General features: G+C 43.6%; 1 protein-coding gene across 2 annotated transcripts in view; it reads right to left on the bottom strand.

Moving 5' to 3' along the window:
* SERTM2 (serine rich and transmembrane domain containing 2) overlaps positions 1 to 14,836 on the bottom strand; it is an 80,826-nt gene extending 65,990 nt beyond the window's left edge. The window contains exon 1 of one of the 2 annotated variants that reach the window (XM_075323947.1): positions 14,453 to 14,836. The gene's annotated coding sequence lies outside the window, so the exon portion shown is untranslated. Of the gene's footprint in view, positions 1 to 10,980; positions 11,236 to 14,452 lie in introns of those variants that run through there. The other variant, XM_075323948.1, reaches the window with a different exon arrangement.
* Between the last annotated feature and the right edge of the window lie 718 nt (positions 14,837 to 15,554).

Here is a 15,554-nt window from a genome sequence, read left to right as displayed (position 1 = left end):
ACCCGAACGAAAACGCAGAAAAGTGTCCCAGGCTTGCTGTCAAGAAGACTGGTGAAATTAACTAAGGGGGCGCAAAGATGTCGCAGCAGGGAGACGCTGTTGTACCCGGCGGTGCAGCGGCACCTATCATGCCGTTCCTGATGCCGTACACCCCGGGTGCAGTGTGGCTGCCGCAGTACTCAGGTGAGCCCAACACACTTAATGACTTTATCGGAAAGCTAAAAATCTACTACAGCATGTACCCCCTGACAGAAGCCCAGCGTGTTGGTATGCTTATGGGACAGTTAACTGGCAATGCCCAGCGGGAGGCTACATCCTGGCCGGACGATGCAAAAGACACTGTAGAGCATATAATAGCTGGACTAAAAGCAGCTTTTGAATCCACTGCTGGCAGCCGGGCTAAAATGAGGTTCTTTGGATGCAAGCAAAAACCTAGAGAGAGCGCAAGAGACTTTGCCTTAAACTTACAGGAGGCGCTCAGAGCACTTAAATTAGCAGAACCTGCCTTAGCCCCTGGAGCAGATAAGCTGCTGATAGACCAATTCCTGGATGGACTCTCATCCCCTTCCCACCGGGGACAACTGAGCATGATGGTGATCCAGGATCCAGGACTAACATTTGCCCAGCTAAAGGATAGAGCCATCCGCCTCCAGCAGGTGGAGGAGCCGCAGGATATAGACTCTGTTCAACACCTTACAGTGGCACCCCAGCAGCCAGTAGTGCCGGTGACATCGGCCATGTCAGCGGCTGCTGATAACCACCTTGAGCCCATCACTAATGAGGCTCTCCATCAAAAGCTTGAAGCCCTTACAGACACTGTTGCTTCCATGGCTAGAATCGTCCAGGAGCTGCGTGGATCCAAGTCTGCACCCAAGATTGAGCTGACGACCAGCAAGGAGGATGTCCCGTGGATGAGGCCTAGGAGATACCAAGCGACGAGAGGACGACCCAGCGACCGCTACCAGCCGGATGGACAGCCCATTTGCCGCCGTTGCAATGAGCCAGGTCACTTTGCCCGTGAATGTGCTTTAAATGGGGATCCCCTGGGGAGGCGGGCCGCTCCTCAGGAATGAACTCTCAAGGTCCTTCACCCTGGCACGACAAGTATGTGGGGGGACGTCCAGTCATCCCCATCGTGCTGGATGGCATTCCGCTCAACGCCTTGCTGGACACTGGTTCCCAAATATCATCAATTCCGCATGTCCTTTATAAGAGGTACTGGGCTGATTCAGATGTTAGCAGTGGTCCATCTAATGTTGCATTGAATATATGGGCTAGCAATGGTGAATTAGTACCACAGGTTGGTTTCAGAGAAATGACCATTAAGATTGGGAGAGTAGAATTGCAGAATCAGGGTATTATCATTGTTGATGTTGACCGACGAGAACGTGAACCAACTATGCTGCTAGGAATGAATGTAATTGAAAATTGTTTTGCAGAGGTAATTACTGTCTTGCAGCAGATCGTCGAGACTGCCAAACCTGGGCAACAGAGACTCCTGCAGAAGGAAATTAAAGCCTTGATGCTGAAGCAGCAGGTAGAAATGTCAGGAGGTGAAATTGGCAGTGCAAGGGTAAGTGACCCAATACCTATTGTAATTCCTCCCAAAACAGAAATGCTGGTCTGGTGTAGAGCCGCAATAGGCATCAGAGGGCGAGACTATCAGGCCCTGGTAGAACCCGTGTACTCAGACAGTAGGCCCACTGTACTGACGGCCAGAGGAATAGTTGAGGTACACAGGGGGAGAGTGCCAATACGCCTTCTAAATTGTGGGGAAGATGAGGTCACCCTACCAAAGTATGCTACCATGGCTAAGCTATATACGGTTGATAACAACGCCATCACCACCGTTGAGCCCTTGAAGCCATCAAATCAGGCGGAGGACAATGGCTCAGAGGGAAAGCTGGAGGATTGGTGCCAAAAGCTACATGTAGGTACCGATTCTACACCCTCCCATCAAAAGCATGGAGTATACAGGGTAGTGAAAGAATATGAACAAATATTCAGCAAACACCCATTAGACTTTGGGCAGATCAAAGGGGTAGAGCACACTATACCCACAGGTAACCATCCACCCATAAAGGAGAGGTATAGACCAGTACCACCAGCTCACTACCAATGCGCCAAAGACATGCTCAAAGAAATGAAAGAAGCAGGGGTAATAAGAGACAGTTGTAGCCCCTGGGCAGCCCCACTAGTGCTAGTTAAGAAAAAAGATGGGACCATGAGGATGTGTGTAGACTACCGACAGATCAACCGCATTACACACAAGGATGCATACCCATTACCTAGGATAGAAGAGTCATTGGCTGCATTAAAATCCGCTACTTACTTTTCCAGCCTAGATCTGACTAGTGGGTATTGGCAAGTTCCTGTGGCAGAGGCTGATAAGGAGAAGACAGCATTCACCACGCCGATGGGCCTCTGTGAGTTCAATTGTATGCCGTTTGGACTCTGCAACGCACCTGGAACCTTCCAGCGAATGATGGAGTGCTGCCTAGGACATAAGAACTTTGAAACTGTCCTCCTGTACCTGGATGACGTCATAGTCTACTCCAAGACCTATGAACAGCATCTACAAGACCTGGCAGAAGTGTTTGAAGCCTTATCCGGATACGGCATGAAAATCAAGCCATCCAAGTGTCACCTTCTAAAGCCAAGGGTACAGTACCTGGGACATGTCGTGAGCTCAGAAGGGGTAGCACCAGATCCTGAAAAAGTTACCGTGATCAGAGATTGGCCGAGACCCACCAGCGTGAAAGAGGTGAGGCAATTCCTGGGACTGGTAGGCTACTATAGAAGATTTATAAAAGGGTTCACGAAGCTAGCAGCTCCCCTACAAGACATCCTGGTAGGACAGTCAAAGAAGTCTGCAGCCCGAAATCCTCCTTTCCAGTGGAGTGATGAGAGAGAAGAGTCCTTTAAGAAGTTGAAGTGGGCACTGACAGGAGAAGAGATCCTGGCATATCCAGATTACCATCAACCCTTCATTTTGTACACGGATGCCAGCAACGTGGGACTGGGAGCAGTATTGTCTCAAAGGCAGGAAGGCAAGGAGAAAGTTATTGCCTTTGCAAGCAGGAAGCTCCGGCCTACAGAAAGAAACCCAGAGAATTACAGCTCCTTCAAGTTAGAACTACTGGCAGTAGTTTGGGCTGTAACAGAGCGTTTCAAACACTACCTGGCAGCTGCAGAATTTACCATCTTTACTGACAACAATCCGTTGACCCACCTGGATTCTGCAAAACTAGGTGCGCTGGAACAGCGATGGATAGCCCGACTGTCAAACTACAACTTTGTCATCAAGTACAGGGCAGGCCACAAGAATGGGAATGCAGATGCCTTATCCCGGATGCCACACTCGGGGAACGTGGAAGAGGAACCGGAGGGACTGGAAGAAATTGAGCTGCCGGCCTTTCACCGTCCTAAGGTGGGACAGTATCAACCGAGTGTCTACCAAAAACAACAGCAGGCAACTCTCAACCCATTAGCACACCACGGATGGGCTGACACACAAGACAGTGATCCAGCTGTGAAGCTAGTGAAAGAACTGCTTACACAACAAGGTGCATACCCTAATCAGAATTCCCCAGCTGAGACACAACATCTCTGGAAAGAGAGAGGTAAATTGTTCCTGTACCAAGGGAAGCTCTGTAGAAGGCACACCAATCCAAAAACACATGAGTTGGTCTGGCAGATCATCGTGCCCAAGAGAGACGTCAAGATGGTTCTGGAAGCTTACCACGACGGTGCTGGTCATTTTGGTTGGAAAAAGTTGGAAGTGCTCTTAAGAGAAAGATTCTACTGGGTTGGCATGAGAAAATCAATTGAAGATTGGTGTAGAAAATGCGGACCGTGCAACCTCAGAAGAAAGGATCAACAGAACCAGAGAGCTCCACTCCAGTCCATAGTAACCAAGCAACCACTCGAGCTAGTCGCATTAGACCACGTCAAGTTGTCACCAAGCCGGTCCGGCTATGTCTATGCCTTAACCATCGTGGACCATTACTCACGCTTCTTAGTGGTGGTACCCGTGAAAGACCTTACAGCTAGAACAGCAGCTAAAGCATTCCAGACGTACTTTTGCAGACCCCATGGTTACCCAGAACAAGTCCTTGCAGATCAAGGTCCAGCTTTTGAATCACAGATTTTCCAAGAATTCTGCAACATGTATGGCTGTAAAAAGATCCGCACAACAGCATACCATCCCCAAACAAATGGCTTATGTGAGAAGATGAACCATATTGTGATTGACCTGTTGAAGACCTTACCAGAGTCAGAAAGAAATCAATGGCCAGAGAAATTGCCAGACTTGGTGGACTTGTACAATCATGTCCCGGTGAGTTCTACAAACTGCACCCCCGCTTACCTCATGCGTGCAAGGCCCGGTAAACTGCCAATTGATCTAGATATGGGAATTCTGAAGCCAGATGCGGAAGTTCAAGAATCCAATTGGGATACCCTACGTCAGCAGCAGTATCGCCAAGTACAAGAGTGCGTAGAGAAAAGTCTCCAACAAGCTAGGGGAAGACAGGAGAGAAACTTCAACCAGCATGCTCTAGCAACCCCATTGCAACCTGGTGACCAAGTTCTCAAGAGGAAACGGCGCACAAACAAATTGGATAATCAGTGGGAAACCACCCCATATACAGTCTTGCCATCCAGTATGGATAATCCCAAAGTGTGTCTAATCAGTAAGGATGAAGGAAGGACATCAGCTGTCGTGTCAAGAGATCAACTCAAACCGTGTCCTGAAACCCTGAAGACACCAGAAGTCACCTTACCCATACAGTTACAACCTGTCAAGAAGGAAGAAGATGTATTCCATACAGTCTTAGGAGATTTTCCAAAAACATGGCCAAATTACTATGGAGCAGTAGTAGTCCCAATGATCGCCTTCCCTCAAGTGGCGGAACCAACATCAGAACCCATACCACAAGAAGTCCCAAGACATGAAGAACTGGAAGTTGAAACCGTAGAGGAAGAACAGATTCCTGGTCCCAGTGAGCTTGCCAGTCCTACAGTCAGTCCACTATCCTCACAAGTACCAGAAACACCAAATAGGTACACTTCCACCCACACCATTATGCTAAGTACACCCAGTACACCAGCAGTACGCAGGTCACAGCGTAGTACTCAGGGTCAGATACCAGCAAGATATAAAGACTAATGTGGAATTGCATATAAAATGTACATATGTTATAATGTTTATATGAAAAACCGTAACAGTTTAGTGTACAGTAAAGGTGAGAGAAGAGTGGTGTAAGGTGGCAGCACGGAGAGTTACAACTTGATCACATTGTTGGTGGCCCGAGGGCCGTGAGGCCTACTGCACTTATGACCAGAGTAGAGACACCTTTAAGAAGTGTTTGTTGATTGAAATGTTTATTTAATTGCAACGTTAAGACCAAAAGCCCAGTACCTACAGAGACTATACTGTATGAACACTTACATATTTTTGAACATTTTGGACTCTTTTTGAGCTTTAAGGTTTTTGTATTTTTCCTTTTGAGACTCTGTATTTATATATACACTTATTGTTGATAACTTGTTTGTTTGTTTCACAGTCCCGGAGTACTGTTCTTCACTAAGGGGGAATGTGGCACCCCAGGGTTGCCACAGTAACAACACAAAGGGTTAACTCCCCACACACAACACCAAGACCTCCTGGCCAGAAGGGGGAGACCAAGCTGCTTCCCTGTACATTCTGGTGGGGGGGAGGAAATGGTCAGAAGTAGTTTCAGTTTGGAAGTTCAGTGCAGAGCACTGAGGAGACAGGATCTCTGCAGGTTGGAAGCTGGCTTTAGCTCACCTCAGGATCCACTGACCAATTCCAGGCCTAGCTGAGGGTCTGAGGAAAGGAGAAAGCATACACAGAGGAACATTCCTGGGAGACAGAGCATTGCTGAGTTCATCCCAGTGGAGCACACAGAACGGATGCTGGATCCGAGACTGCAGGTTACATACTGCACAGTGAACACCAGAGAAGTGAGGATTCCACATTCTCTATCTGTACCACAGACACAAGCAACAAACGCAGAGTTCAGGAACATACTAGTAAGGACTCGAGTTGCCTGTCAGGTCGATACATAGGAGCAGAGCAGAGCACAGCCGGCTGCATAGTTCACACAGCGGCAGGGCCACAGACACACAGTGCAGAAAAAGGGAGCCAAAACGGCCCGGCTGGGTGGGAGAAACCCTGAACCCCTCACAGACTCCGTGGACAGTACTCTGCTGAATACCATCATCAGTAAAGGACAAAGAAACTGCAAAACCGTGAGTCTGCCTGTTTATTGTGCTCGTGTCCTGCACTCCCCCCATAGACTAACATACTGCCCCGGGGAAAAGGCTCTACCCGTGGGGAGCCGTCCCATCTCAAGCTGCCTTCCATCACCCCGGAGGTTCTGCAGCAGCGGTGGTCATCTCTGATCACATTCCACGGGTGGCGTCACGAACATAACCCCCCTTTTTATTGTGGAACCAGGGAGCACGGACCGGGTCACGACACCGTGATCCCCTTTCCAGAAGCAACCCCTTGGCCCGGTTCTGGGTATCTCCTTAACCCCTGGCGACACACATGTCCAAGTTCCTATATTCAATGTCTGTATTCCTTAGTTTCTCAAACTGCAGCTGTTTATTTGATACTTTGCAATAATGTGTCGGAGGTGTTTGGAACTGGCATACAGACAACATAAATTTCAAAAAATTTTAACAACTTTGCAACACTCCAAACAGATTTAAATCAGCATTCCGGCAAAAACTGTTGGATGTGTCGGCCCCCAGGTTTCCTTCATTTAAACTTTCACATCAACTTTAGAGAATGTAAAATTGGAAATGTAGGTTAGGAGTTCTATTCTACGACCTACCCCCACCTCTGCCTTCTACACCCAACAGTTATACTCTAACATCACAATTTTCCCTCATTTAGCATGCTTCTGTTTCATCCAGGCTAAACCGCTTGCCCACGTCTCTACAGTTTCATGCATGCATCTGCTGACATAATAAACGCCACTCAAATAGTACAATAAAGTGACCACAGAGTGTGCATGGCATAAAAACATAAAAAATCAGTCTACATTTACATATAGCTGGTTATTTTATATATATATATATATATATATATATATATATATATATATATATATAGATATATCTATATATATATATATATAGATGTATATATATATATATATATATCTCTATATATGTATATACATATATAGATATACATACATAGATATATATATATCTGTCCTCACCTATTGTACCATCACCCATTCCCTGTAGACTGTGAGCCCTCGCGGGCAGGGCCCTCTCTCCTCCTATACCAGTCTGTCTTGTACTGTTAATGATTGTTGTACGTATACCCTCTTTCACTTGTAAAGCGCCATGGAATAAATGGCGCTATAATAATAAATAATAATAATAATAATAATATATATTATAAAATGTGTATGTGTATGTGCCTGCTTGTAATATGGTAGGTGACAGCATGCAGGGCTACATGATAGCATGAAAAACTAGCTGCAAATTAATACCTAGTGACAACAAAAGCATAATTCCCCTCAGTACACGGATATTTTCTCAGCTGTACCTTTGTGGCTTTGATTTGTTTTACCAGGTACCATATATGAAAATATATTGCATAAAATAGGATCAATTCTGTGACCATATACTGCATGAGTAAAGCATACAGTGGTGTGAAAAAGTTTTGGCAAAATTACTGATATTGTGAACAATTAAGCATGTCGGAGATGAACTGATCTCTAAAAGGCATAAAGTTAAAGATGACATTTATCCTTTGTATTTTAGGCAAAAAAATATTTTCATCTTTACCATTTTAAAATTAACAAAAAAGGAAAATAGGCCGATGCAAATGTTTGGGCACCCTGCTTTGTTAGTACCTAGTAGCAGCCCCTTTGACAAGTATCATAGCTTGTAGGCACTTTTGTAGCAGCCAAGTCTTGTAATTGCTGTTTGAGGGATTTTCATCCATTCTTCGTTGGAAAATTCTTCCAGTTCTGTGAGATCCCTGGCTCGTCTTGCATGCACTGCTCTTTTGAGCTCTAGCCACAGATTTTCAATGCTGTTCAGATCAGGGGACTGTGAGGGACATGGTAAAACCTTCAGCCTGTGTATGTGTATTGTGTATTTTAACGTGTGTTTAGTAACATTATTCATTTGTAGAAGATATCCTTTTTTCAACTTCAGCTTCTTTACAGATGGTGTTATATTTGCATCAAGATTTTTTTTGTAAATTCATTGAATCTATTCTCCCCTCTACCCATGAAATGTTCTCCGTGCCATTGGCTGCAACTCAACCCCAAAGCATGATTTATCCACAACCATGCTGATGTTCTTTTCCTGAAATTCTGAGCCCTTTTTTCTCCACACATAGAATTCTTTGGCCACAATTATCAAAACTATTTTAACCTCAGTGGTCCACAGGACTTGTTACCAAAATGTATGAGGCTTCTTTAGATGTTCTCTTACATACTTCTCACTCTGAAATTTATGGTAAAGATGCAGGAGAGGTTTTCTTCTGATGACTCTTCCTTAAAGGCCATATTTGTGCAGGTATCTCTGAACAGTAAAACAATGTACCACAACTCCAAAGTCTGCTAAATCTTCCAAGGTCTTTTGCAGTCAGGCAGGGGTTTTGATTTGTCTCTCTAGCAATCCTACGAGTAACTCTCACAGAAATTTTGCTTGGTCCTCCAAACCTTATCTTGACCTTCACTCTGTCACGGATGTGACTAGCTGGGTTTACCTGGTAAAACCCCAGAAGTTGAAACAACTTACAGGGAGTACAGGGGTCACAATATAATTGAGAACCCTGCTGTTAGGGTCAGGGGTGAGGTGACACCTCCTGAACTCACCTCAAGCTGATTCCTAAGCTCCCTAGTGGCCCTATACAGGTTCTTTCAAACTGTCTCCGATCCAAATACCCTTGTCCTTCAGCTAACCCTACACTTACCCTGGATAGTGAGCATGCAAATGAAAGCACTAGTTTTGCCACTACAATACAGAAACACATGGGTAGGAAAACAGATAGGGAAAATAGACATGAAAAGGAAAAACACTTCAGGCTACTTTAGTGCATCTAACACCACTGCTGCACACAACAAGACAAACATCTTCCATAGCTCGCTCCTTCCAAAGTGGACCACATAGGCATGAGGATTCAGTTTCTATCACAGGCATCAGCTGCTCAGATCACATGACTTCAATAGTGAAGGGGAGCGATCCTAAAAAGCCACACCTGAGATTGGAAGCAGCCAGGCAGGAAAGGGTGCTAAACCCATAAAGCACCACTAGCAAGGAGATGTTATCATGGTAGTGAACGTGCCAGCGGCAAGGCAATGTGACCTTCTTTCACCAGATTCACCTGGGGTCTCCCCGAGTGGAAAACACTTATGACACACTCTGCCTGTTAACTGTTATTTCTTAAGTACATTTCAAACTGAGGAAAGGGCAACTTAAAAATGCTTTGCTATCTTCTTATAGCCTTCTCATGCTTTGTGGGCCTTCACCATTTTCATTTTCAGAGTGCTAGGCAGCTACTTAGAAGAACCCATGGCTGCCGTTTTTTTGCACAAAGTTAGAGAAGGCTGAGTTTTTATAAAGCTGTGAAATCTGCATTACCTGTCCTTTCCTAATGATGACAGTTAACAAGCCATAACCCTAACAGACTAATTAAGGTCTGAAAACTTGGTCAAAGTTATCTGAGCACTCAAGTCTACAAGGGCGCCCAAACTTTTGCATTGGCTCATTTTCCTTTTTGTAATTTTTAAAATGTAAAAGATGAAAATATATATCTATTTGTCTAATATACAAAGGAAATGTGTCATCTTTAACTTTAGACCATTTAGAGATCAATTAATCTTCAATTTCATTAACTAGTTCGAATAACCATAATCTTAACCAGGGGTGCCTAAACTTTTACATGCTACTGTAGATACCTACTGCAAGCATGGCATATACCCTGTGGGGTAATTGTTCCAAAGGTTGGTAGCCTAGGCTTTTGAAGACTGAGAGTTCTAAATAAGTAAAGTACTACCTGCTGTTTGTAGAAGGTTTGTGTAAATCTATTGTTGCATGACATAAAGGTCATATAAGACACTGCTTTAGACGACAAGCTGCCATGGCATTGGGGTTGTCTTGATGCCTCTAGTACTGGAAATCTGACACTACTGTCATACTGTTGGTGTATTAGGACAGAGCAATCATATTGCATTCCCTTGGGTTGCTCACCATGAAAACTTCATTAATTCACTGTATTACAAGTATCACTGTGTAGACTTGGATTAAAGGGAAACCGTCAGTAGACTTTTGCTACATCATCTGAGAGCAGCATATTGTAGGAAAAGAGACCCTGAATCCAATGATGTATCACTTAGTTTACTGGGTGCAGTAACTGTGACAGAATCAGAGTTTTTATATGTAACATGTAGCAGAGCTCAGAAAGCTAACCCCACCCACACCATTGATTAGCAACTTTCTATGTAGCTTGTATATAGACAGTAAGCTACTAAAAAATGCTGGGGACATGGTTTTATCAGGATTTTATCATGTTAGGTGCCAGCAATAACATGTTAGGTGCCTAACCCAGCCAGCAATACAAAACCAAAGGTCAGTGACTCCATGATTTAAATAAATAAATAAATGCAAGGGACCCACAGTAAAAAAGCACCAAAAGAATAAGTGGTCAAATACAAAATAATGTTATTGATGATTATAGTAAATGTGAACACAGTGCACAGTGGTGGCAAACATGATGGAAAAAGATTGCCCAGAAACAAATGCAACACCAAAGCAAGCCAGTAGAGGGCAATAAACACTGCTGCATCAAGGTATAATACTGACAGTAGAGTGAACTGAAGGGGAGAGGGTGAAATATCAAACAAACAAAAATAACTGCTAATCACCCTAAAGTACTTCCTCCTTAGACAGCCCTAACTTAAATAAAGGAAACAATACCTTGAAAGATGATGTGCAGCAGGGGATCAGCAGAGCCAGGTGACAGGGGCAGGAAAGCCTCAACGCGCGTTTCACCAGGTGTGCCTTCATCAGGAAGCATGGCTAAAAGTGCTCAGTGCAGGAATTTGTATATGAGTGAAGGGGCCTGCTAGCAAATCATTCCGCTCGATGTCATGATGCTTTGCCCCCCACGGCAGGACCCGCAGAGCGCACCAAGCATGAAGGAGAGGAGGACGAACGTCTTCCTCCCATTCACCCTGGAAGCACACCTGGGCCCAGGACACAGGGTATGCGGACAGAAGAAGCATGTGACATGTCTATGCTAGGAATGGGGCAACATAAGGTGGATGTGTATGGCTACGGATAGCCCCGCCCACTTGACGCAGCAGCACGAGCGCACCACAGGGAGATGGGAGGGAGACTAAATGCCAGCCCACAGCTCACCGTGGTAACACATCAGTGGCCACAGCACAGCAGGCGCAGGCAACAAGGTATGGAGATACATATATCAGAGATTACAAATAAGCACAGATGGAAATATGATGGCATAAACAAAAGTAAACAGATGATAATGAATCTGGCAGAGAGCATGCTGGCTAAGGTGACCATCAGGTAAGTATTAAAAGCATGCACCCTGCTAGAAGAGGATCATGTATCATAAATTAAAGACCCAATAAATTAATCTAAGAGGAAATACCATAAGGAGAAAAAAAACCTGACAATGATAATCTCCTGCTAATAAAACACTCATTCTATTGAAACTACAGGACCCAGTCTAATAAGTGACACATCACAGAAATCAGTGTCTTAGCCCTTACCTCATGCTGCCTTCAGATGACATAGAAAATAAACAGCTGACAGATTTCCTTTAATAATGATTTCCTAGAACAGCATAATACTTGCTATCTTTAGTTGCAGGCACATTTTGATGACAACTTCATCTGAAATTCACTCTTGGCTGACGTGTCCTGTCGACTCATCAGAAGTAAGCTGTGTAACTTCTACTATATCTAGAAATCAATTTGCAGACTAAAGGCTTTCACTGGGAGTAGTCTTTAGTCTGATTTTACTGGATGATGACATTTTCTGCAGTTAATCGGATGGTTTCATATTTCGCTGAAGGAAGCATTTTCATTACTGACGTTTTATAAGTTAATATCACCGCTCTGTGTTCTCTCTCTGGGTTTATACAAGCTACTTTAGATGCCGAAAACAAATGCTTCGTAAATGGAGATCTATGTCGTCATCTGTCACTCTACATCTGTAACCTCCACAAGGAAATGAAAAATTCGACTCGGTAAAGCAGTAATTTTACCAACACGCACGGTTCATTATTATTATATTTCCAGCTGAAATCTTTTAAATCTTCCATCTTAAAAGTTAATAAAATGCTGACATCTAATAAAGCGTTTGACAAGCCGCCATAGTCAGAGGCATTGGTATGTCTTAATATGCCATCACCTGTAAATCAGGTTTACTTGTTCATGCTGCCGCTGAGTTGTCGGAGTCCCTGTTCTTCATGCCCTCTAGAATTTCTTGCTGTCAGATTTAGCTGATGATTGAACACCCAAGATCTCTCCAGAGCATAACATAACGGCGTTAAATAAGGCTCAACTTCTCAAGACGCTGCCATAATATCAAGCCGGCATATGCTATGTGAAGGAAGGACCTATGCATCAAGATCATATTCTGTTCAGGAGAATATTTTACCGTTTCTTCGGAGAGATGAATGGCGTATACAATACTGTAACAATATATCGCTTAATATAAATATTGTATATCCATTTGTATTCAGTGTGTTGCCTCTACAGCAGCCTGTGTTCTGTGAAGGGAAGAAGGAGCAAGGAGCCATCAGCTCTCCCCTCCACTCCAGCAGGTCTTTGACCCCTATCCAGTGCAATTTCCACTGAACATTGCATGCTCATATATTGGACATTGGTGTTCTTATTCTGAGGCAGAGATATCATAGATTCAAGTGAGCTAGACATCTGCTGCTCATGTGGGTTAATGACCCTCTCAACAGAAGTGTTCCTGACCTGATGGTTTATGTGTTTGATGCCCAGAATACAGGATGGAGAAGGGAGGACAGCCCGTCTTTTACTACACATCAACCACAATTATATAGTCGAAAAATGGCCTACGATTTGTCCGTAAAGGTCATAAAGACGCGCTTAGTGTTCCAGTGCTTGAGCAATCATTGCACAGAATAGCTAATATTACAGATTGCTGATCACACAGTCTACAGGATAGGAAGTTTATGACTATACTCTGCAGGCAAGAAGTGATTAAGTCTCTGGCACCTTCTTGAGTGCCATCTCTTCTTCATATATTATCAGGTTAACCATGTGCTTTCTTGTGTGAAATATTTGAGACAGTGATCTGTTTAAACAGTAAAATCTGTATATTAATGTGTTTCCCGACTTCTATATCACAGAGATCTGGCATTTTAACAAATACAAGTAGGCCCCGTGCGCACGCTGCGTTTTTTGCCATCTTTTTGGGTGCAGTTTGTGGCATGCAAAGTCTATGAGATTTCAGTTTATTTGTGCACACGTTGCTTTTTTTGGAGGGGTTGGTGACCAGCAAAATGCAGCATGTCAATTCTTTTTGCGTTTTTTCCCCCCTCCATTGCTGATGAAAAACGCTTCAAATACGCATCGAAACCACATGCGTTTTTGGATGCGTTTTTTGTGACAACAGGATGCAGTTTTGTAGTGAACACAAAACTGCAGTGTGTGGACATACCCTTAGGCTATGTTCACATGTTGCATTTTTTATGCGTTTTTTGGGGCGTTTTTAGTGTGTCATTTGTCTACAGTACATAATTAAATACAGTTAGATTAATTCACCGCAAAAGCAGTAAAAAAAAACAGCAAAAAATGCAGCAAAAAACACAACAAAAAAAGCAGAAAAAAAGCAGCAATGTAGCTGTGTTTTTTCGCTCTCATTGTTTTGAAAGGGGAAAAAAAGCAGCAAAAATGCTGAAAGAGGTGACATGCTGCTTCACGAAAAAAAACGCAGCAGTCTTCCATTTCAGTCAGGGAAAAAAAAAGCAATTGTGAGTGCATGAGATTTTTGGAATCTCCGGTTTTGCTGGTTCTGTAAAAACAGCAGCTTTTTATTTGCATTTATTTGCATAAAACCAATATAAAAAAACATGCAAAAAACACAGCAAAATGCAGCAAAAACGCAACATGTGAGCACAGCCTTAGTGCTTGTGTAGGATTCGATTTATTTTATGATTTCAGAAGAGCAATGAACATGTATCTGGAATGTGCAGATTCTGAGAAATATTTTATCAGATCTGTTATCAGTATTTACCTTCAAATACATAATTAAATCTTACACAAGTCAAGTCTTCTGCTCCATTGCGGAGATTGACAGGATACTTGGAGCAGCATATTCTGTAGCGGAGTACATGCAATGCACTTATACAGTATAATATCTATGCTCATCATGACTTAATATTTACCTTTCAGAATAAGACGCCTTCCCCTGGAGCCATTTCTCTACATTGTAGATTCCCAGGATGGTTATCATCTCCAATATTATGATGGAAAACAACTTTTGCTCCTGGAAACCCGTCCATAATGCCTTCCTATATTGAATGGTGCCACCGGTGTTCTTGTATGAGCCACCTCCCAATCCTGGCAAGTCCCCTCTTGGTGTATGGCTTGTTATGATCCAGATGTTGGCTTCCCATAGACTGGAGATGTGTATAGCCTAGACTGACGTCTGTAACAGTAGAGACTGCTTTGAATAAGTTCACTTTTCTATGGTCTTAGGAAAGAAATCTGCTAGCAATAGCTCCACCTCATTCGGAGACAGGGATGCTCAGGAGCATTGAGGGAACAGAGAGGAGGAGGAGGATGAAGAGGAGGTGGTGGAGGAGGAGAAGGGAGAGAGAACAAAATAAGAAATGATCTGGCGAATAACGAGCACAAATAGTCTGATTTTCCTGCCTAAATACTGGCATGAGCCTTTTGTTCAGTTTGCAGCAGATATTTGCAGACACTTCTCCATCACTGCTCAGTCTTATGAGATGTCTTATGGACAGGCATGGACATCTGCAATCAGCGTCTAACAGCGAGGGTCTATAGACACTGAAGGTCACTGCAATCCTCTAGGTTAATGCATGTCAGCATTGTTCTTCCGACTTCAAAATTATGGCAATTTTGAATCTGGAGGACCATCTTCTGCCCTAAGATATACGGAGACAAGGTCAATTGGGGACAGAGTATATATTAAACATTGTGCACCACTGATAATCATAATTATAGACGAAACTGTAAAATCAATCCCCTGCTAAAAACCACAATCATTTTGTGCTCCTTGCTTTCACATTATTACCTAAATCCACAGCTCTAGAGAACATTTTGGCATGCAATTTTGTTTCGCGTTTTTAATAACAGTGAAAAGAACAATAAAAACAGAATGCAAAAGCAAAATAATGTCTCGTCACCTCCTCTCTTGGGCTATGTGCACACGCTGAGTATTTGGTTGCAGAAATTTCTGCACCAAATCTGCATCGCTTGGCAGAAAAAAAAGTGTGTTTTTGCTGTGTTTTTACATGC

Source organism: Anomaloglossus baeobatrachus, chromosome 9, assembly GCF_048569485.1.
Source record: "Anomaloglossus baeobatrachus isolate aAnoBae1 chromosome 9, aAnoBae1.hap1, whole genome shotgun sequence".
NCBI lineage: Eukaryota > Metazoa > Chordata > Amphibia > Anura > Aromobatidae > Anomaloglossus > Anomaloglossus baeobatrachus.
The sequence above is the reverse complement of the archived record's forward strand: the minus strand, read 5'-3'. Positions and strand labels throughout refer to the sequence as shown.